Source organism: Pseudopodoces humilis, chromosome 1, assembly GCF_049639895.1.
Source record: "Pseudopodoces humilis isolate 2021_Gansu_Grassland_sample_001 chromosome 1, ASM4963989v1, whole genome shotgun sequence".
NCBI classification, from domain to species: Eukaryota; Metazoa; Chordata; class Aves; order Passeriformes; family Paridae; genus Pseudopodoces; species Pseudopodoces humilis.
In genome coordinates this window covers 76,630,714-76,655,934 of record NC_142200.1, presented here as the reverse complement: position 1 = coordinate 76,655,934, position 25,221 = coordinate 76,630,714, and the positions used below count along the sequence as shown (strand labels likewise).

General features: G+C 34.6%; 1 protein-coding gene across 3 annotated transcripts in view; it reads left to right on the top strand.

Annotated features, from left to right (window-relative positions):
• The window catches only part of CDH18 (cadherin 18), a 321,195-nt gene that overhangs the window by 103,187 nt on the left and 192,787 nt on the right, over positions 1–25,221 (top strand). For all 3 annotated transcript variants that reach the window (XM_088053404.1, XM_088053413.1, XM_088053400.1), the window contains exons 2-3: positions 19,341–19,453; positions 20,926–21,012. The gene's annotated coding sequence lies outside the window, so the exon portion shown is untranslated. The remainder of the gene's footprint in view (positions 1–19,340; positions 19,454–20,925; positions 21,013–25,221) is intronic.

Below are 25,221 nucleotides of genomic sequence, written 5' to 3'. Positions count from 1 at the left end.
CCTTGTCATAAAGAGTTTAAGCATTTTTTTCCTTCAAAAGTACAATGTTTATAATTAGTTTTATTGATACTGGTTTGTTGATTTTGTTTTGGTTTGGTTTTATTTGAAAAAGTAAAGCCAAAAAAAGAAGAAACTAAATTTGTTGAGTGTGTTGCCCTGGCTCAGGATTGCAGATTACCACAAGATCTCTAGAGTTTTCAAAGGTAAAATACTTCAGGTAGACTACTTTCAGAACTTGTATGAAATATTAGCAGGGGAAAAATGTCTTGCAGTGGTTTTTAAGTGGCTACTTAAGTATGTGCAAAACATGCAATAATTTGTGCGAGTATTCAGGATATACGAAGAGATTTTTACATTTCTGTAGAATCTTTGAATGTTTAAACAAATATCCACTTCCATTGTCTTAATTTTTTGGGCAAAGTGGACAGGAAAAGGAATGTGACTCATTACATTAGGACATAGGTTGTCTCGGGTACACTTCACTTGTCTTGTGATATAGGATATTTGGAAGAAAAACAAATGTCTTCAATAAGGTTAACACTGCAGGAAATTCAAACTCCTCAAATTCTTAAAACTTAATGCTGTGTAAGGAGCAAAAAAATGGATGTCTCAAAATCTGAAAGTAACTAATAATCTAGAAAGTTTTTCTTGGTTAGGTCATTAATATAGTATGTATTATACTGTGTCAGTAAGAGCAGTAAAGTAATCAAAAAAGGGATAAAAATGAAACTTGTATTCTCTCACTGCTGCATAAAAGCAATTTAATACATGGAAGAATCTTGTTGTAGTATTTTATAATCAGTAATTATTTCAGGGTTTGGCTGCAGAATATTTCTGATTTATTTTTGTTTTATCATAAATACCCTGTGTCAGAAGGAATAAAATTTTGTTATGACATTGTAGGATTTTAATTCAGTCTTAGAGTAGGCCTTAGGACTTGCTATGCAAGGAACTTCCGGGGGAAGTACCAATGTATGATTTATTTTCTTGTAACTCCATGGAACACTTCTTGTGTTTAACAAAAGTAAAATCACAAAAAAAAAAATCCCCCAAATAACTCTTAATGGTTAAAAAAAAAAGGAATTACTATTTTATATTAATGATAAATGATCTGATTACACATTTCACTACTCCAAGGATAATTCATTTAAATATCTCCTTTATTGTGCTGGTTAGTCAGACCATTGCACTGTTTGAAATGTGTTGGAAAGAATCTAGAACTGGGAGATTTAGCACAACCATTTGACTATTTTTTCAAAAGTCTTCAAACTATGTCTTTGAGTAACACCCACCACTGTTTCAAAAATTTAGAAAATTTCTCATTAGTATAATAAAGAAGGCTCATTTAATACTAAATGTGTTAGATACATCTAAATAAGGGATTTCACCTTTTATTATAGAATTCAACATTTTGATTTGCAAATCAGGGGTGCATTTTATGTCATAGATATATTGTCAGCAGATCTTAACTTGTGGGTTATTAAAGACTGATTATGAATAATGTTGGCTGTGGACATTCTTACAAATCTTTTATTTTGTATAGATTTTTTTCCACTGTATGAAAGGAAGGGTAAAGCTGATGGATACATGTATTTCAGATGAGCCTGAGATACAGGAGTCAAGCACCTGAGTTAACACTCTCAGGTGTTGGTGTCATGCAGCTGTGATGCATGACATTGATTCAGCAGCATATGTCAGCATTTCCGTAATCTTATGTGGTGTTTACTCATTGTATGGATTTACTCCATCATGTAAATGAACAAAATATTGAAAGAAAAGCAGTCAGCGTTTATGTAATGAATTTGATCAGATGTCTGATACATATTACTGTGAATTGTGATGGTTTATGATGTTTTCTACCTCGCTGCTTGAGCATAGCTCATAAATACAGTTCTTTTGAACTGTGGGCTGTACAGCCAAAGACAGACATTTCAAAAGTGCACCTTGCTTTCATTTTTCGAGTGAAAAACATACTATATCCTGAGGTGATTTACTAGTTGACATTTGGAAAGGATGGCTATCTAAATTCAATCTGTTGCCTTTTAACCACTTATGTGGTTTGTTACTACATTCTTACCTAACTTGTAGAACACATTAACACAATTTGTTAATTACATTAACATAATTTGTTAATTAATTTGTACAATTAACACAAAGTTTCACAATTGACTGTGTCTTCTCTAAAAGTACAATGATGGGTTTGTATATCTGAAATGTGGTTGTCTTGGTTTTTTATGTTGCAAACAGTATGTTTTTGAGTTTAGATAAACAGTAAGATAGAAAAAGTTGTATTTTAATGTACAAACATAAGATTAGAACTTTGTGCTTTGAGACCAGTTTGTGCAAAACGATGCAGTCTATACCCAATGTTCTAAGTCATCTCTGTTAATCATTCTGCCTTTGTTTACATGTTTTGGCTCTTGAAGCACATTTTATTATGCCTTGAAACTTTTATTTTTTTAATACATTTTGCTTTTTTCTCATTGCCCAATTATCTTATATGTTGTCAGCAAGGTCTTTTACTTACTACTGATTAGGATGGCATGCACATGTAAAATGCATAGATTTTCTCAGCCCCATTGATTGCTGGTGCTGAAGAACAATCTAGTCTGTATCTATGTGATATATTTTCCAAATATATATATAGCATATCTTTTTTTGGTAAACACCATATGGAAAGGTGTTGACACTTCATGTCATCCTTTATCTGCTTTTGTCACAAAATGGTGTCTGAGATGCAGTGTTTGTGTACACATAAAAAGACAGAAAATAAGCATATAACTTGCACTACTCTGATAGTTCAGCAAGTGGCCTTTGTGCAAGTGTGGATAGAAGTGGTAACCTAAGTAAGTTGTCCGTTTTATTTGATTAATTATTTTTCCCTACAAAAGAGGAAAACCTGCTCATGTTTGAAGTGGCTTTATAATAAAACTGCATAAACATACAGCTTTAATTATAGATTCACATGATTGAAAGTGTAGTTATAGCAATTATGCGGATTTTTTTATCCCTTTTGTCAAGTAAAACTGTAATTGAAAAACAATGGGTATCTTCATGATCAGAAATGTCTGAGATTATTAGATTTATCCAGTTCAATCTTTGTACAGATTCTTGAGTCAACTTTTGAACCTCTTGTCTTTTTTAATTGGTACCACATTTTGATTTTGGTACCACAAAAAGAGTGTTAAATTATGTCAATGAGTGCATGGAATTTCATATATGGATATGTCAGTGTATAGAGACCTATTTATGCTAAAATTGTTTGTTTAGTCAAAAGATCTCAGACATATCTAGCCACAATTCTCACCATCTTTACTGTTCGCCCACTTTATTTTGAATGTTGCTCCCTTTTGTTGTATCACTTACTGCTCAAACTATAGATCAGATTTTATAGTCACCTGATCAAAATGTAATCTAGGTCTTCCTCTAGAGAAGTAGGAGTACAGCTGCAAGTGTGAGCCTGAAAACTAGGAGTTTATATGGGGAGAATTTTATGTCAAGCTCTCAAATGTATAGATTACTTGGGCCTGTAGGCTTTATTTTACCTCAGGAATGTTTTTTTTCCTGGTCAGGTTTAGCAGAATGATGATACCTTTTCTGTTAGGCTTGGATAGTATGCATCAATCTTAGTGCAACTCTGTAATGTCTAACAAGCTAATTATACCAAAGGCATAAGGTAATTAATTGCCTGGAGCTCACAGTAAGGAGCTGTTGTTGATGCTTTCTTTATCTGTGGTATGGTTAAGTATTGTGCAGAAGTATACCTCTAAACCTTGTCTGTGAGGCTTGAAGGACTTCTGACACATGCCAACTGAGTTTAGAGAAATCTCACCTGGATTCTGTTAATACTGAAGAAATTTTAAGGCTATTTTCTTTTACTATACTGCATGTCTGTAATCATTGGATCATTATTGCTTAGAGATTTTTAGAGATGTTCTTAAAAAATTAGAAAACTCAAACAATGTATAATCTTGCATTCATACACTTTTGCCTTTATACATTCACAGGCAGATGGTAACCTGACCAAGACTTTTTTTTTTTTTTTAATATTTCACCTTATGGCCATTAATATTTTCTTTTATACATTGTTTGCGCTATGATACCACCTACGGGCCCTTGTTAGTATCATGGATAGATAGGGGTAATATACTGATGGAATTAAAATTTAAAAGCCTTTGTTGGAATTGCTATGTCTCATAGTTCTTTAGACCATTTGTTATTTAAATGTAATTTCTAGTGTGGTGTTTTGTGTATGACTGCCTGGAAATACCTTTGATAGAAGACCTTTTAAATTTAGGGAGTCAAAGATTCATGTGGATTGGAAAGGACCTCTTGAGATCATCTAGTCTGCTCCACCAGCTCAAGCATGGTCAGCTACAGCAATTTGCCAGGAAACATGTCCAGTTGGATGTTGAATATTTCCACAGAAGACTTTACGACCTCACTGGACAGCCTGCCTTACTGCAGTGAAGATGTGTTTTCTTGTGTTCATTTGGAATTTCCAGTTTGTGCCTGTTGCCTTTTGCCCTGTCACTGGGCAGCACTCAGAGTAGTCTTTTTCCCCTCATATTCGTTCTTTTCCTTTACAGATATTTATACTCCTTGGTAAGATCCAGTCTGAGCATTTTCTTCTCTAAGCTGAACAGTTCCAGTTCTCTCGTCTTTTTCTTGTAGGAGAGATGATCCAGCCCCTTCACCATCTTCTTGGTCATTTGTTGAACTCTCTCCCATATGTCCTCTCTTGTACTGGGGAGCACAGAATTGGACCCAGGAGTCCAGGTGTGGTCACTCCAGTGTTCTGTAGAGAGAAAGGATCACCTCCTGCAGCATTTCTGGCAACACAATGGCATAGCTGTAGCAGGGATGTGATATTAGAAGGTTTTGTCTTTCCTTTTCCAAGGCGGCTTTTAATATTACCAAGCTGGAAATGTCTGCCCACAGATGTCAACATCTTTTCAAAGTCAAGAGAAATCAATAGTTAGTAATTTGAACTCAATCAGTTAAATTTTTCATGCTGTGGAGTCCATAACTCAGTAAATATGTTTTAATGGAGCTAAGAAGGAAGATAATTTCTTCTATAAAGCTGTGAAAGACACCACTTAGAATAAATTCATGCAAAATTTGTAGCAAAATTTTGCAGTCTAAGTAAGTTTATAGGTAATTTGATCTCACACTCTCCTAGTGCTGAGACTAATGAATGGCTTATAATGTCAATATTCATAAACAGCCAAATTACTGCTAATAAGAACTCTGAAAGTTTAAAATGACTTACGGAAAGCCATATAGTGGTTTCTTGATAATTTCATTTCTGTGTGCCACATTGCATCATTTTCTAGTTTTTCTTTTGATAGGAAGATAAAATGCAATTGAAAACTTAAAACTCCATTCATTTCCTCTTGTTAATGCTTTCATTTGGCCTTGATGTTATTGTCATAATTACAGCACAGAGATGAAATGAATCAAAATCCTAATTCTTCTGAGTTTGAAAGAAAATTTATGAGTGAGACCAAATCACCTGCATAGTTGATGTGGAAAACAAATATTTGCCAGTGGAATCAGGAGTAACAGAAAATAAAATGTATTTGTCAGTATGATGCCTTAGGGTGCCATTCTTAGCATGACAGTAAAATTTAAGTGAAAGAAAAGGAACTGGCTATCTTTTACTGATCTAGGGATAGAAATGTCTCTGGAAGGGCTGGCCACTTCAGACAGACCTCACCAAATTTTGTAATAGGTGAATAGGAGAATTAGCTGAGATGATGGTGCAAAGTTGAAAATTGTTTGCTTTTTTTTTTTTTTTTGGTATTTAATAGAAAATATTTCTTCATTGTGTAGCCTCTGGTCACTCATGCTACATTTTTTGTACATGGTACAACTTTTGAGAGAAAGGCTTGAAAGGTCAAAGTGTCATTTATGTTGGAAAAGACTTTCAAGATCGTTGAACCCAACCATTATCCTAACACAGCTAAGTCCGCCACCAAACCCGATCTCCCTGAATGTCACATCCATGAGTCTGTTTAATACCTGCAGGGGTGATGACTCCATCACTTCCCTGGGCAGCCTGTTACAATGTCTAACTACCCCTTACTGCTATCCAGTCTAAACCACCCCTGGTACAACCTGAGCCTATTTCCTCTTGTCCTATCGTTGGTTACCTTCCAAAAGAGACTGGTGAGATATGAAGAGACACTGAGTATGTACTGAATGAAATGCAGAATCTGTGCTACTATTCAGTACTGTGCTACTTCTGATGAGCAGATCTTAATGAAAACACTTAATTTGCACCTTTTCAAAGTTGTTCTCCATTTGCTGTGTCCGCTGTGCTTGGGAAAAGGGTTTTATGTAGTGTCCTGTGAGTCATCAGATTTAGGAAGGAAGTGATTTGCAAAACATTTTTCACATTAAATATCCTGCTATTTGTCACACAGACTGGAGTTTGTTTTTGTTGTTGTTTTGGTTTTTTGTTGGGTTTTTTTTGTCTGAAAAGCTTATGATTGTGACAAATGCTGCTATATGAAAAGAGTTGCACCACAGGCTCTCTGGCAGATGAAGTTTGCAAATTATGTCAGTTTTCAGAGGTGGAAAATGAAAGTGTAAACTTAAAATCATTTACAGTGGGAGGAACATCCCAATTATTAACTGAGCTCTGCTTTAGTTGTTTTTTCTGTAAACTTTTTATATATGACCCTGTACAGTGTTTATTTCAAAGAATATTTTCTCACTGAGAGCAGATACGAAATATTTTTGAAATGGCATTTGAGAGGGAAGTTTAATGCCTTTTCCAAATACTAGTTGAAGTCAATGTTCCTGACCCCTACAGAATCTTGGGATTCAACATATCTTTGTAGTGAGAAATTCTGAAGGCTAGGCATATCCTGACACCCTTTAAAAACCTTTTTTCTTTTATAACACTGCTTTTCCTTTTCCTCTGTAGCTCTTAAAAAGTTTATTAGACTAAAGTTGTGTGTGTAAATCTGTATTGGGGATATGCACCTGAACTGTTGGACTAACCATACAGCATGGATTGTCTTTTTTCCTCTTTTTCTTACTCTCTCAATGCTAACTTCTGTTAGGCGTACCAAGTAACTCAGTTGTATATCTTTATATAGACTTGAATTATGAGGAGCACCTTGCATACTTAACCTTCACTACTCCTTAATAACTTTAAAATTATTCCATTTATACTTTTATGATTTCTTTCTTAGAAAAGTATGATTTTTTTCTTAGTTAAAAAAAAAAGTGTGCTGTCAGTAATATGGTGTCACATATGCACAGTATGTTTCTATATGTTACTCCTAAGAAACAGAAAAATGGTAATCTCCCCTCATACTTCATTTTTGCATTTTGTCCTGGAAAAAAAAAGAACAGAGTTTGTCTTAGTGCATTTTGATGAAATCATGTGAATCCTCAATATGAAAAACAGCCAACATTATTCAATCAATTAAATTGCCTGGAACAAAGAAATTTTTAATATCTAGTGGGTAATTATAACTTGAGATAGCATGTGCTGATTGCTCAAATAACTGTATAGAATTTATGAGGTTTGTACTGGCTAATGAACAAAGTGAGGCAACTAGTATTATCAGTTTTTTGACTATTTTGCAGTATTGAAATACAATTTCAGATGTTGTTCCTTCTACCAGCAGAACCTGTTTCATGGCAAGGACCTAAATATATATCTCCTAGGTAATCCCACTTCCAAATGCCACTTATTAGAAGCAGCTTGTGCATTATAAAAGATCATAATTAGGTCCCTTACTGGAAAGGTAACAGAGTGGTTTAGGTACCAGACATCCTTGGTGCTCATTGAGTATTGCAGTTCTTAGCAATACTCTGATTATTTTGCACTTGTAATGATCAGACAGTAGTTAGTTGTACACAGGAGGGTGTTTTATCAGTAAAGGGATTGCATCTAAAAGATCTAACCTTAATTTTGTTTCAGCCAATGTGGCTGCATGCTCTATGTTTGGTTGATACCTGAGTTGAGATAATTTAATATGATTAGATTCCTTTTACAGTTTTTGTTTTGAGCTTCTTCTGTAGGGAGGGGAACCATACATACTGTGACACTCAGATGCAAGAGATGCAATCTGTATTTAAGTTAAAATTACTTTTTATTGGCATATGGAGATGATTCCTAACAGACATGAAAAATTCTCAAGAAATAAAACCATTGCTAACACACATGGTCTAATTCAGGTATGGTCTAACACCTAGTCTAATAATACATACTGTCTGTATGTCTATCTGTTATCCTGCCCTCCTCCACTGCTAACAACTTTTTAAACCATTGGCCATTTCTTGCCAAGTTTCACAGATGGCTAGAAGGCTCAAAGATGTAAAGTATCCTATCAATTTTACAAAAATAAGTACTGCTTCTAGGATAAAAGATTGCTGTGTGATAACACCTTCTACTAAATATCCCACAATCAGGAAAATACTTGAGTTATTTTGATTTAGCTATATATTATGATATAGCTATGTAGTTCTGATCTTTCCAGGGCTGCTGTGAAACAAGGTGCTAATTGCATCACAAAGAGACAGCCTTCAAAGTTAAGATGGTTGGCAATTAAAAAGAACTTCAAGTGATGCATTTTTTTCTATTCCTGCTGTAAAAATTTGATTTTATAAATATCTTGGATATTTGGTGGTTTGTGTTTTTTTGTTTGTTTGTTTTGGGGTTTTGTTTGTTTGTTTGGTTTGTTTTTTTTGTTTTTTTTTTTTTATATACCAGTGAAAAATTACGCAAGGAATTTTCATTCTTATTTATTCCTCAGCTAGAAGCCATTCAGTGTTATACCAGAGTGCTTCCACAAAGTGGTAAAGTTATTCCTCAATTATGCTAGTATATGTGGAAGGAGATTTTATTATTTCCTTAACTGGACTATTGAAACTTCTGGAGCACTATTGCGATTACTTTCTTCTTCTCTAACAATATGTTTATACATTAGAAGTAGCTGCAAAGTTATGTAGCAACTTTTAGATTGCAGTTTGAACGATTTAGAAAATATTCAGGAGCTGAAGTAAAATATAATTCTGAATGGAATACTGATAAATGTAATCAGATTAGTAGTGTTTATATGTAGTGTTTAGAGCATTCCAATATGAGAGCACAGTAAGAAAATGTGTTTTAAATAAAGAAAAAAAATCTCAAAATTGAGCAAAAGTAGAAATTCTTTAATCCTTGGCTACCAGGTGAAGGGAGTGAATGTGGACATAGAAGAAGGAATCTGGAAGAAATATAAGATTTTATGGACTGTTAAAATAAGATTTTTAATACTTTATGGAAAATGTTAGGGGAACATTATTTACATCATGTGAAACACCATTTCCCATGAATACTGTATTTGGTATTCACTATATTTGACCATAGTCAAATACCTATTTTAAACATATTATTTACAGAGTTATTGCTTAAAAAATATTTCATCTTTTTTTCTTAGATACAAACAAAAGGTGTTGTGTTGTTCAATGCAATGAATTATAAATATTCTGTCTTAATATGAGCAAGAGTTACTTAACAATGTCTTGATAGCATTCATAACATAGCACTATCGCCAAAATATACTAATGGAAAACTTTATCTGAGAGTCACATGTGGGTAGCCCAGGAGTTACAGATAGCTTAGTTTAAGTAATATTTTGTTCAACGTTTCAGTGATAGATTATGCTTAAGAAGAAGATGGGAGACTCTCCACACTATGGTTCACAGACTGGCTGACAAGTAAAGAATGACTCAGATACCAGAATCAAGCTCTGAAACAGTCTCATTTTGGATAGAGAATGAAAATTGAATAGATTTTGCATAAGATTGTGTAGGGAGTGGATATGTTATTTTTTAATGCCTGGACAAAGTATTGATGAAAATAGCAGAAAAGAAGATTCCCAAAGCTAGAATTTTGTCCTATAAAAGACATTGATTTAGGGTTATTTTGGCATATAAATATTTGTAAAGCATTAATCTGAATTTGTGCTGGTAGTAAAGAGTATCAGACCTTGAAAAAATTTGAAGCTCTGAAACTATAATTTAGAGTAATTAAGCTACTTTTTTTTGACAACATGACTTAAGGACTTAGTTATTTTTGACATTCTTAAAAACATCTTCCACCACTACTTTCATGCATGTGATCATACCATTAACACAATGATTTATTTATTTATTTATGTATTTATCTGCCTAACTAGAGCAGGAGTTTGAAAGTTTCCTGTTTAATGTAAACTTCCATGGTTATTCATTATTTTGTACTTAAATTATATAACCAGGAAATACTCTGTAATAAATTTTAAATTCTTCAGTGAATAGCCAGTTGGTGTTGATTGTGTTGTAACCAGTTTAAATAAGCCAGCACTTTCTCTAAGCCAGAAGGCAAGCATGATGCTTATTTTCTATTTAAATACCTGGAAACTTTTCCATGTCGATTTTCACTTTACTTGACAACAACTGCTTCTTCCTTTAGTCATAAGTGGTCTGTTTTTGAGAGAGCCTTGAGAAACCTTGAATAATAAATGTCCTTGTGATCATATATTTTATTTCTCTGTTTTGGGAATTGTTTTCCATTAGAATAATAGAATGTTTTTCATTAGAATCTCCAACTAGATCTTTGCATAATGATATAATTTCAGTTTGAATAGACATACCTGCCTGTTTTCTTTTCTAATCCTGAACTGTATATATGTTTTGGTAAATAAACAACAAAAAAAAAATGTTGGTAAAACATTTTAGCATCTGAGAATATTGCTTTAACAGCAATTGTTGAACCATCCATTCTAATCAAATGTATCAACACTGGTTATTCAGGAGGTTTGCATAAATAAGATGTTTTACCACACAAAAATATTTTGCTTTCTACTCATGTGAAATAACACCTTTTTCATAAGTATTCAGTAAAAACTGTATCTAGAGAAAAGCAACCTAAGGTTTTAAGAGCACAAAATATTATCAACTACATTAGATGTTTTAGAAATTGAAGTATAAGGTTTTAAAATCATTATATTTCAGAGAATGAGGAAATATCCTGAGTCAGAAAAGACTATTATGACCAGCTCCTGACCAGAAAGTATTCCTGGCAGCCTGAATCTTAAACCACATGCCCACAGGGTTTCTCCAGCTCTTAAATACTTACAGGCCTGGGGCTATGACTGCTTCCGCTGGGGACTTAGTTGACCACCATCTCGGTAAATATTTTTTCCTGATATCCATTCTGAACATTCCATGATCCAGCTTTAAGTCATTCCCTCACACTGGGTCACCAGACAACAGAGAGATCACCAAGTCCCTCTCTGTTCCTCCTCACAGCAGGTAGATGAGGCATCTCTCTGTCTTCTCTAAGGAGAGTACACTTTGTCCCTTAAGTCATACCTTCTAGGCCTTTCACCATCTTTGCTGCCCTCCTTTGAACAAATTCTGATTTTTTTTATGTTTTTGATATTGCAGAGCCCTGAACTGTACACAGTGCTGAGGAGAGGTCACACCAGTGCAGAGTAGAGCACAACAATCCCTTCTTTCAGCTGGTCAGCTCTACCATGCTCAATGCTCCCCAGGACAGGGGTGACCTTTTTGGCCATCAATGACACTGTTGACTCAAGTCAGTCTCACCACACCTCTCATACAAATACTGCTTATGCAGAGTTTCTTTCGTTTATTTCCCTAGAATATAAACAGTGAAAACCCTCAGCTTTTTCTGTGAGATAAATGGTTGGATAAAGACACTGTAGTTCATTTTTTTCCATTGCCTAATAGTGCTACTCCTTATGCATTAAGAGCTTACTGAATTGTACAAGGTGGAATAGCCTCTGCTACTGGGATCATCTTCTATAGAGTGAACAATGAGTTTAATGTACAAAGCATTGGACAGAATATATTTTCTATCAGGCTTACCTTATGAACTTGGCTCTCCATGAGTTTATTTGTTCAACAAATCTCTGAATCGCTCCATGTTTTTTCTTCTTGTTACAGATGTAGCAACAGCAATATCTTCAAATTAGTTTTTAAGTCTTTCATTACAACTTTGACAAATACAGAGGTAGTGGCTGTGTAACTCTACTGCTACCTGTATAGTTATAGATTTTTTGTGGTAGTACTTCTGGCTCTTGAAGAGTTGATTTACATTAAATAGCTTTGAAAAACATGATAGAAGTGTTTGGAGAATATAAGATAAACATAATTCTTGGTAGTAGGTACATTTCAGCTGAAAGCTTCAATCTGTCTCAGTGGGGTCTGACTGACTTTCTGAGCTTTTACCAGAGTGCTCATTATCACTCTGCTGATGTGTTTAACAGATGCATTTAAGGTTCTTGAAAATTATTTAGGGGTAGTAGACTTGCCGTGCTTTCAATCCTCATATTCTATGCCTCAGAAAATAACAGGCTTATATTACTTATATTTTCAGTTTGCTTTGTAAGGGCCCCTGGAACAACTTTTTGTGACTGTGCTTTTCATATTTATTTAAGTATATATTTATAAACAAAACAGCATTATGGCTGTTAGGGATGATTGTGCATGTGTGATTTCCCAATATTTCAGGATGATATCTAGATATCATTAATCAAAATACATTTACACTTCAATCTACTTGTGAAATACTTCCTCAATCCTACAGTGCTGAACTTAATGCTTCACAAAGTTTAAGCTCCTGTTATTGAGACTATTGACATGGTTACCCTGCAAATTTGCAGCAGACTGCAAGCTGTTACAGGAAAGGAGTTTTAAGCAAGTGTTTTCCTTACTCAAAAAAACTTTTGTTTGTGTATCTGTAGCCACCATAGGTTTTATGAGACTCTTCCTTGTTCTTCAGAAAACAAGGTAATTTTTGTAAATCTTGGACTGTTTCTTTCTCCTCAGCATTCGAAAGTATTATAAAACCCCCAGTTTCTTCTTTTTGCCATTATTAAAAGACTTATAGCTCTACTTGACCAGACTGAGTGGTAGCATTGATTCCTTTCCAGGAAGTGAGAAACGGATGTTGGATTTGTACTTGCACACTATGTTAAAGATAGATTAGTGAGGGTTACTTTGAAGTCTTAATGGGCAAGAAATTTACATCCACAGCTAAACTGGTTATTTACTATGACTCTTAGTGTATCATAGGAAGTACATGGTTCTATATAAGTATTACCTTCCGAAGCAAAATGGGGGAGTGGGAACAGGCATAATGCCTTTATAAAATAATTATTTGAGAAAATGTGAGACATATCACAGCAGTAAAATTGATCTGCCTCCTCGATAAATATACTAAATAATCTGTTCTATTTTGGAAAGCGGGATTTTTTTTCTTCAATTACTGAGCATTTTGTACAAATGCCTTGTTCTTTTCTGCATCCTATACATGAAATAACTCACGGTGACACTGACACACTTTATCTTCACAGCCATCACAGAATATTGTAATTCCAATCCTACAACATTGTGAAAGTTGATGCATTCATTTAAGCAAAGCTAGAGCTGTGCTTTCTGCCAGATCACACATTTCGCAATGTCAGCCAAGAAGATAATTTAGTAGGATGATTTTTGCATACTAAGAATCAGTCTGAGAACAGTTGCACTCCTTTAAATATTCAATTCATGCCTTGTCACTAATCATGAAAGAAATCATGATAGAAAACAGATACCTTAAGCTCTGGGCACTCATCCAGTTGGGCCACTTATTCTGGAGCATGAAGCAGTGTGGGTTCTGGTAGGGTGCTCTGATCACCATCAAAATCTCAAGCTGTAGTAGAGGGGCCTAATGTCAATGTTAGAGTCACTTATGAAAAAAGCAGATGTTTTCCTGTAACCTGACAGAAAACTATGTCTGCATCCTTTTCATATGGAAGACAATTTTCTCTCTTATCAGAGCAGTAATATGATTAGAAAATTTACATCCCAGCTCTGAATAGGAAAAGTATTTGAACATAATTTCTTTTTCTAAATTTATATATGTCCATAAAATATTTGCTTCAAATACAAACAACAAAGTAGGTTGATAGTCTTTTTTTTTTTTCTTTGATTATTCATGTCCTAATAATAGAGTTTTGTTTTGCACCAATAAATTTTTCTACAATGGAGTATATGTTTATCATCTCATATTATTGTATTGTCTTTTTTTCTATGACTTTCAATGGCTTCACGGGATACAACTATTTATTTTGAAAAATAATGCACATTCTTGTGCATTACTGAATAAATAATCTTGCTGCTAGTCTGTGACAAAAAAACTACTTGCTATCATGAGTTCAGTGAGAACTACCTTTCCAAGCATCAGAGATGTGAAATGTTATAAATAATTAGATATTTTTTGTTGTTATTTAATATTTCTGATTTTTCTTTTTATTACCATTTCTCAAATCTATACTCCAAATTTTCATGTGTGGTACTAAAACCTTTGGATTTTTCAATTTTTTTTTGGTTTTGTTTTTGATGGTCAAAATGGGAAATATTGTTTTGGAACAAAATGAAAACTTCTGTCAAATGTCATTCAAGTCATTGAAATCATCTAATGATTGATTTTTTTGCTTAAAATATGACTATTAAAATGTATTTCCAGGTATTTTTGGAAAAAAAAGATTGAAAATAAGAAGGTAAATTTCTAATGTAGATGTTTAAACAGTAATTTTCTAAAAAATTTAAGCACTCTACAACAAAAACATTCTGACCTGATGCAGCTGGTGGAAATGTGAGTTGTAAACAGAAAGAGCCTGGGACCCATTCTCTGTATTAATTTCTTATGAATGTGATGGGATTTACTTTTATTCTTGGCAAAATACATAGGGTTCTGCTCATGAATTTACTTTGGCCACTACCCTTCATAGTTATTTAAGCTGTTGCTCCTCAATATCTTAAATTATAGAATTGAACAACATTTATTTCATTACTAGTACAACAGCCTGAAAAATTACCAGCTTATTTAAAAATTATTAAGGTTGATGGTAGTCCATGTGGAGGCTTAGAAATTAAGAAAAAAAAACAACAAAAAAAAACCAAACCAAAACAAAAAAAAACCTAAGGTGAAAAAATTGAGAAGCCAGGCCAAATGAAGAAGAAACTAAAATTCCTTAATTTTACAGATTTCACAGGTATGGAAGCAAATTTTTTTTCAGCCTACCAATGCAAAAATCTTTTATTATTATTAGAGAATATGACAGGGATCAACATAAAAGAATAATAAAACTGCTAATGATATAAACATGTGTTTTTTTTTTTTTTCCATTCTTTCTAAGAAACCATAATCTTTCAATTTAGAATAGTGTAGATGTATTAGTGAGGAATAAGGCAGTTGAAAGGGTGAATAAATAGAAGTATAAATGAAACAGTTTTTTGTCTTGGAAGATAGGTACTTTTTGCTGTTTTATGTAGTAGTGCTTTGAGCTTCTCTTCTGGATTTTGTGTCCTTAAAATTCTGATTAAATCAGAAATATTTCAAGGCAGATAAAAGAGAAGGTACAATATAATTAAAAAGCAACAAATTATTATTATTAAATGATGTGTGTGTTAATGTGTATGTGCAAAAATTCTATACATGCTACAGAGTGCTGCAGAGTTGTTTTAAGTTACCTTCTTTGTAATTCAGGGAACTACAAAAGTAAATATCATAGACTGACTTTTGAAGAACATGGGGCTGTTGAATTGAAATGTTGTCTTCAGCCAAGAGCTGAAATTTCATCTGCTCAGCTCAGTTTTATGCAAGTGCTCTGAGCTCATTAGAGTAGTCTTCATTGAACATTCCCTCTTTTTTTTTGAAATCACACACAGTGTGATAAAGCAGTTGCAGGACCTGTTTGTAGAAAATATCTAGGCAAGTTGCCTTCTTAGTTAATATAAAGTTGGTTATAGTGGGGTTTGAGTTTTGCTCCTTTTTACATGTGAATCAAGAGTAATGTCCAAAATTCCTGGGACCAGTGGACATTCAGCCATGATTCCTGGAGGATTCACAGGAAGAGCTTCATTTAACCTAGAACATTGAGGAACCACGTAACACATGGGGTTTTTTGCAGATAAGGAGCTTCACTCTTTTCCCTCTCCCCCATTCCTATCCTCTCCTTAGTACACCTGGCAGTGTGAGCATGACTGAAAGAGAAAGTAAGGGTTTCACCTGTGCAAAATCTCAATACTTGTTCCTTTTATATCCATGAAATGTATAGGACTCTGCTGGCTATTTGCACTTATGGTCTATTTTCTGAGTTTCACAGATAAAATTTCTTTCACAGTCACTGGCACAAAGTAAGGGGTCCTCCTCATCCTATGCTGTGTTTCTCAAAGGAATCTAGCATTTTATGAACCAAGTCACTTGTTTTGTTCTGATGTGTGTTTTCTGCTCCATTTATTAAAAAGCTGTGAGCTATTTCTTCAGAATTTGTTTGAGGGAGGAAGAAAACAAAAAAAACTTGCTGGAAACAGGGATGTTAATGTTATTGAAGTCAATTATACCAATCAAACTGATTACAATGTGACAAGCATTTACTCCTGGTTTTCTCCACCAACTCATGAGATTCAAATTTATTCATTTTTTTCTCTTTTCTAACACGTTTATTATGATATTCATAGAAAAATTTCTTGAGTTCTTTCAAGCTATAGGGTATATAGAAAAAAGACAAAATAAGATGCTTCCTAAATCATACTGATCACAATGATTAGTCATACAAATACCCTGTAAACTAACTGTCCAAAAAAGACTTTTTCCCCTTGCATTATAGGCATCAAAACCCCAGCTGCCACCTCAGGGTGTCTCTGATTTCTCTTTCCCTTCATTAAAGAAATGCTTGTCTCTTTTGGCAGCGCTGTCACTGGAATTTTGTTTAGCCTATTTTGGCTTAATTGATTGTCCCAAGTTTGCAGTTCCACAACTCTAGCCAGGAAACTATGGAAATTATGGAGATATTCAAGAACTGTCTGGACACAATCCTGTGCCTTGTGCTCTAGGATGACCCTGCTTGAGCAATGAGGTTGGACCAGATGACCCACTGTGGTCCTTTCCAACTTGACCCATTCTGTGATTCTCTGGTATTGAGACAGGAAAAGGCTTATTGATGTTGTACAGAAACCTGACTCCCACAGACCCTTATTTATTACCATTTTCCCATTCTTCTCTCTTCCACTTTTTTTTACATGACTATAGACAAACTGCAATGCAAATTTGTAAACAGGGAAAAACTGAAGGATTAGTCACTGCCTATGTGGTTATCTGATTGTGTTTAAGATTTGGTATATAAAGAAGCAAAAATCAGAAACCTCAATCCATTCAGCACACAAAGGCATCAAAGGTGTTTTTGTAGGATGTGATTTATATTGATCCTTTTTTCATAAGGACAGTGTCAGATACCTACTGATCCTATGCTTGAATTTGTTGATTCCACTTACATTTCACACATGAAGCACTTGTTTGAATAGCCTGAGGAGAAGAAAGACCTTTTCCTACTGGACCTTGATATATACTTGTATAAAAGGGATCCTAAGTTTTTAATTCTTTTAAAATATTAAGTCAAATATTTTTTTGCCTCAAAACAGGCAAAAAAACAAAAACAAAAAACCAAAAGCAAAGTTATAATAATAATAAACACTATTTCAAAGGCCATTCTGTTTTTAAACCAGTGTGAAAACAGCTGGCTTTGTGTTAATAGAGAGGAAAGAGCATCGGAAAAGTCTTCCCTGCACTATAGTATGGGGCCCCTATCTGTTCACACCATGCTGCCTTTGCAGTAATGGCTCCCACACCCTCATAGAAAGGGTCACTGCTGGAGCTGGTTAAGGATCTGTGTTGCTCATTCAGCTTCCTGAAATGACTAACAAAGGACAGGTTTTAAATGACATGACGTGCATCTCAGTGGAAGGAACCACTTTTGATCCAGGGTTCTGATTTTATGAGCCAACTCCCTGAGGAAGCAGGGGGAGTTGAGTCTTAAATCTTCCGTCGCAAAAAGTGCAGCAGGGTTCACTGTAAGATGAAACACAGTGCTGCAGCCCCAACTGAAACACTTTATCAGAATTAACTGGAAAAAAGTGTATCTTTAATTAAATTACATATTCCTGTAACTGAGCACTCCAAATGCAGTGTCCCTATATTTTCTGCTCTACTTGAATGGAAGAAATGGGAGAGAGACCACTAAGAATAGTACTCTGAGGCACAGAAAAGCTATTTATATGCATGAATATAAATACCGTCTGAAGGCAAAACCTGAATAAAACTGATGTAGAATATATCATGGATACACATAGATGGATAGAAATTTCTGCATTTTCAGATATAAATGGGTGGCTTATTAATAAAATGTGCACTTTTCCCCCTCTCTTATGACGTTTTCCCAGTTCCATGTTTTCCACTATTATGTGTATATACAACGAGACAGGTGCTGTTGTATATACAGAGATTCCAATTTTAGTTTGAGTCAATGTTCTCTGTTCTGTACAGCCAAATCTGAAGGACTTTTTCAGCCCATTCAAGTAATCGACCTTAATCCAAACAGATGTTATTTATCTCTATGATTTGTAACTTTGGTGAATTAATATTACACACACAAGATACTTTGCTTTGTCCAAATAAGTATAAAAAAAGTCCATTGTTTTCCCTCAGTAAGTAACATCACTTTTGAGAATAGTTCTCTAATAACCTCATTTCACAGCAGCTGTCACACAAATTAAAGTCATATATGATGAATGCACATAAGAAAAGCTGCAGAGAGGGGATGGGTTATCTGATGGAGGATATTTTTGTCTTAAACTCAGTTTTATGAGCTAAATTTAATATATGAACAGAACCCTGTGTGGTGTTGTCCTGCAGTGTGATTATTTACTTTGCTTTTTGCAAACTTAGATGTTAAAGATGTTAAAGAGATGTAAGGATTATAAAACAAATATTTATTTCTGTTACAATTATTTCTGGGTACAGTCTGGGGAAAAAGAAAGTTAAAGTAAAAAAAAAATTTGATTATTTACCTCTTGAAGGGATTTTCTTGTTTTACACATACCTTGTTTCTGGAATTATGACAGCAGCAGATTGTGAAATTTCTCCTTAAAGAAGCCTTGAACACTATTGTTCCTAAAATTTCCCTTAAAGGTGAGCCTTAAGAACAAGAGAAAATTTTCTTACTGATATGGCTGTGATTATGCCCAAGTCACTGTGGATCTTTTCTAAGCAGAAAAAACAAGATTAGCATTAACCTTTATTTATTGTGGAATGTTCAAGTGAGTATATCAAAGACCTAAAAATAAAGCTGGTATTTTTATATTTTCTTTCTATGTCTTTATTAATATTTTATAAACCTTTTTAAAATAAAGCAAACCACAATAAGTGCATTCTAGCTTAGTGAATGAAAACTTGTATTCCTGTATAGGTACAATAAATTATTAATTTTTATTTCTGTAATTTGTAGTGTGTCCAAAGAAGCAAACACACAGAGGGCTAAGCCTACATAATTTGACCTCTCTGCATGGTTGTTACACTTTGCATCTCACATTTGAGGAGCTTCGTTATTATTTGAAAAAGGTAATGTGGTTCATCAAGTAATGTATATGTGAGATAATTTTATATCCCTTTGTGAGCTTGCTATTGCACACACTTCTACTGAACATTTGAAGTAATGAAAGTTATGTTCATTATAAGTAGACAGGATGATCTGTGGACTCAATAAAGTGACTGAGGTGATGTGCTTATGGCTATGTCTTTAGCAGGTGCAGTAAAAAAATGCACTGAAAAACATGCAAAATAATTTTTCTTTTATTCTTGGTTAGAGTCCCAGTTTTATTTGAGCTAACTTGTAGTGATCCTTCTCTCCCTAGTTAACATTTTTGAGCTGAATCAATCCAGCTTCCTCTGCTGAGATCTTCATGTTTCTAATAATGCCTCTGAAGGTGCTCGAGAACCCTGGGGAGTATCTTAATGGAATTCACCGATTCTGCATTTAGAATTCAGAGTAGGCTTGTCTGTTCTAAACATGTATTTTGGGTGCAGTTAAAATTGTGGCCACGCTCACTATCTTTTGTCCAGTTGTAAAGCCCAGTCTGCAGGCCAAATATTTGTATGGCAGCACACTGCAGATCCATATCTGGATGCAGGGGGTCTTGGTAATCCAAGGCAGAATGTAAGCAAACAGCAAAGACTGAGATGTTGTGTTCCAGCCTGCACAGATGAATGACTAGCAAATTTAACATGGGGCAACCATGAGAAGAAAGGAGGAACTGATGTGTTTATATACTTCGTATAAACATTTTTTAGCTTTTGTGGCAATTTTCCATTCTGTCACTCTGATCCTCTTGTTTTTGTTTTAAAAGATCCTTTTTGGAAGAATCATTTGGCCTGTAGGCTAGTCAGCTCCTCCTGAAAGTGTGTGAGAGAAAAATATTCCATCAATGCTTTCTTCCCCTGCTGTGTGCTTTCTTAAGCTCCAGTTTCTGGCACTGCAAAATTTATTTTAGAATTCCAGCTTAAACTTAAAAAGAAAATCAGGAGGGTTTTTCCTTTAGCATGCAAGAAAGATCTAAAGTATTATTTCATTGTACTCTCCAGACTCAGAAACCAAATTCACAGTAGTCTTCTTTTTTTTTCTCCCAAGGCTAACCACTGATAATTTAGTGCTCTGGGTTAGCTTAGCTTCTGTTTTGAGTTACAAAAATTTTGAGGCATCAAAACAAAAGTCACTATCTTGATAACCCATGTTTTTATGACAAAAGGCATCAGTATTTTTAAATTAGTGTTCAAAAGGGAATGAAAGTGAAGCTGGAAAAAAATTCTCTCTGTGCACTTCTCATGGGAGAATATCTGCACATGCAGTATATGATACAGTATAAAGATACAGTTGGGCATTTATTTATGTCTGTTTAGATTGCTTTTTATTCATTCCTTTTCTTTATACAAATGCAAAGTTGTCATCCCAATTACATATATACTGAAAAATACTTTATTTGTAAAAAGCCCAAACCACCAAAACTAAATCCCCATTGTCTTTTTTATTTCTCTAGCTGACCATCTGCCTGTCACTTGAGGGGAGTGAGTGAATAAAAGAAAATAAAGTGGCATAACAAATTTTAAAAAGCCAGTTGATTCAGGTAAGTGACGTACCTGGGTACCATGTAGGATTTAGCAAACCCGTTTATATAAAATGAATGGTTCCATTTCTTTTAGTGATACATAGAAGTGGATGCAAATGTGTCACTTGTGTGTAACCAAATCACACCTCTGAGGAAAATGTTACCTGTCACATTATATGTGAAATAGGTTTAAAAGTTTCAACTTTTTTATCCTCTGAGAGACAACAAAAAATACATGTGATTTAATGGTATTTAATCTGTGGATCAAAAAGAAGGAAAGAACCCAGCACCTGAGGTTACTGTTCCCATAGAATTGTAGGATAAAAATGAATTGTTTGAATTGCAAAAGTCCTTGGGAGCTAAAACAGTCTTTGAGGTTCAGGCAAGTTAATTACTGCAGGAATAGTTCTTTTCATAACAAATGAGCACTGTGACATTTTATGTTAGCAGTCACTGTAATCAGCTGTGCTAAGTTGTGGCTTGATCACACAGAGCTTGGTGCAGTTACAAGGCAGCAATGAGCTGTCCCATGGCCTCAGTCATGGTCATGGGACAGACCAGCCTCACTCACATAGTGGAAGGTATCTGCTATAAGCCACATGCCCAGATGGAGAGAGGAGATAAATTCTCTGACCATCTTAAGAAAGTCTCATGACTGGAAAAATTATAGAAAATCTTACTAAATTCAGTATCTTCTAGAAGGGCAAAGTAACATGAGAGAGTGCAAGCAAAGAAAGATATGCCTGGTGTGTGTTAAACACAGTATCTTGGCATAAGTAAACAATAGTCCAATTAGAGCAGATGTTCTGCAGACCTGTTATCCACAAAAAAAAAGGGAAAAACTGGATATATATATACATACATACATATATATATATATATATATATATTCATATTTAAAGGTGGGAAGATCCTTTAATTGCAATGAACACAAGACTGCAAAGTTTAAAATTCTGAAAAAACTGAAATGGCAAGCCAAATAGAATTACTTGGACTTGGGGAGCAACAACTTTGGCTTGTTCAGAATCTTCTTGGCAGGATCCTATAAGAGTCTGGACTGGAGAAGAGAAGTGCCATGGGGAGGTGATGGACCTTGAAGGAAAATGCTACTATGCAGAAAGAAGCCACACAGGTATTACAGAAGACCCACAAGGTTGAGCAGCAGAATCTTGACTAAAGATAAGCAAAACTAGAATGTACACAGAAGGTAGAATTAGGGATGGCCATCCTGGTAATTTCTAACATAGGCATTGCCCAGGCACGTAGAGGTGAGTTTAGGAAAGCAGTAGCTCAGTTGGATAATAGTTATAAAAGAAACAAGATTGACTTTTGTGAGTATGTTGGCAGCAAAAGACAGCCTGGGGAAACTGGGCCCATTGCTCAGTGGGGCAGAGGATTTAATGACAAAGGACATGAAAAAGGTCAAGCTGACAGAAAGTTCATGAATTTCAACAAAGGTGAGTGCTGAGTCTTGCATCTATGTTGGAATAATTTGCCATGCAGCAGTATGGGCTTGGTGCCAGCAAGGCAGAAAACATCTTTGCAGAGGAGGTCATGAGCAGGTCTTGGTAAAGAAAGCCAACAAAAGGAAGCCAACTGCATTCTGCAGAATATTAGTAAGAAAGAAGCCAGTTGGCTGAGGGGAATAAATCTCCTCCTCTATTAAGCACTTTTGGGACTGCATCTGCAGTATTGTATGCAGTTTGAGCACCCTATTTACATAAAATACTTTGATGTCTTAGCGCAATCTCAACAAGAAGCTACTGAGATGGTGGGGGGATTGGGATTTGAGTACATGATGAGTGAGGACAGGTTAAGAGAGCTGGGTTTGTAAAGTCCTAAGAAGATAAGCTGCAGAGAGGGACTTACTGATGCCTTCAGCTACTGGATGACACCATGCAGAGAAGATGGAGATGGATTTTTAATGATGCATGACAATATAGCTAAATATGATAGGTTCAGCTGGTGCTTGAGAAATTTTGGTCAGAAAAACATAAATATAATGACAACAATCAAATAGTGGAATGGGATTCCCAGTGTGGTGTGCAATCTCCACATTAAAGATATGCTGAACTTGACTGGACAAGTACCTGAATAACCTGATCTCCGGGTCCATACTTCACAAAGAGGTCCCAGGAGTCTATGTCTATAATCACTGTTTAAAATAGGATAGATCATTAAAAAAAAAAAAACAGAACAAAGTGTCATGAATTTAAAATAAATATTTAAAGTACCTAACTTTTAATCTTAAAGTTTCCTTTATTGTTTGAAAGTAAAACTTTGCTGTATTTGTGAGAAACCAGATGAAAACTGAAATACAGCATTGTCAGTTTGTTTCTGGCACAAGTAACAAAAGGTGTATGGAAAGATTCTTGTTTGGAGCACCTGAGTTTAACATCTGATTTTCAGAAAAGGGCTGTATGCAGAAGCATCAAGATAAGCACTGAAGATGCTTCTGACTTTATCTGAATTGAATTTTACTGTCAAAAAAATCAACATTTATTAATTATTTATGATGGATCGATCCACAAATAAATGGAATGAAAACCAATCATATGGTGCCAGGTTTTTGACCATATTTTGATTTTTCACAGTTGCTAAAAGGTCAATACAGCTTTTTGTATGACAAATATTTTTGTTACATCAGAACATCATTAAGTGAAAACCATTTCCCACAATCTTGTTAAAATAATTTATGACCTTATTGGAAGTAGTAATATCACTTTGTAATTTACCTGCATTATTTAAACAGAAAGAAATAACAAAGATATTCCTGGTAAGCCTGAAAGTGAATTTGCAGTAAGCATTTTTAATCACTAATGTTTCTAACAGTAGAAGTGTATTCTGATTCTAGTAAAAATATCTGGATATCTGAGGATATAAATAAAGAAACTCCCAGTGGTAATTAAGGCTGACATGGATTTTAATGGAGGCATTGAGGTTTTTTGGTTGGTTTGGTTTCTTGTGGGTTTTTTTAATCCATTGAACTTGGTAATGTATGCTCATCTGGACAAAATATTCCAATGCTGCTAATTTGCCAAGAATTCTGAGCTCTAAGGAAATACATAAATAAAAATCAGAGGTTTGTTTCTGTATGAAGAAACAAATGTGACTGTTCCTGTTTAACTGTACTGATTGTGCTGTACTTAGTCTCCAGCCTTCCACAGTTTCGTAAATCAAACTTAATTTCTTTCAATGTGCCTGAAGTACATGAGCAGGCGTATGTACTTACATTATGTCAGTAAAGGAGAATAAGCATTATTTATGCCAATTAAAAGAAAGAAGTATTTCTAGAAATTTGCTAATAATTCTTGATACTGAAGTAGTGGAGACACAAATTTTTATATGTTAACTGCAACTTCAATAACATCTTGATAAACCTTAGAGGCTTGACTGTCAAAATTGTCAAAATTATAGCTGAGGACACGTCAGTAGTTGTGGTATTGTTGTTTTCTACCTAGAGATGGACTGAGGGAGGTGACCCTTCTGTGAGATTTATTGTAAGACATTGTTCAGGACAGAGAATCAGACTGTAGCTACAATTTTACTTCCCATTAGCTGTCAGTTAAAAAATCTGCTGAGAAGATGTTCTATTCACAGATTTCTTTATAGTTCAGTCTAAAATTACATATTTGAGCGTATTCAGTTGACAGTTACATGAAAGTAATGATATAGTTGAGAGGAAATAAATACTTTGAAGCCAATGAAACTGAGTTCCATGAGTGAATGGAAATTTTCTTAGAACATGCCCTCCATGGGATGAATATAATTTAAACTTAGATGAAACAAGAAATAGTCTTATAATTATACATATTGAAGGGCTATTCTAACATTAAGCTGCACGTGATAATTATTTTTCACATCTTTATTCTTATGTATACTGGAATTTTCAGTTTGCACTATTCTGCTTAAACCATTACAGGCTAATGACTTTCAGAAATGTTAGTCAGGGCGTGGTGTACCTGAGAATCCTCTAATAACTTCCTACAAAATGGTGGTTTCACAAATACTAAACTTGATTGATTGACTCAACTACTTTACAGTAATCGTTGAGGGTGGGGTGGAGAGAAAGAGTTAGTCAGTGGTTGGGAAGATTTTGAAATTGGCAGATGATTTTCTCATTGAGCTCAAGTCAGCTCCATGCTGTGTGAACCAGCAGCCTCTCTGGCTTTTGCAAAAAGAATGTCAAAACCTTTTCCTGACCAATTTCAAACACAGATGCAAAAA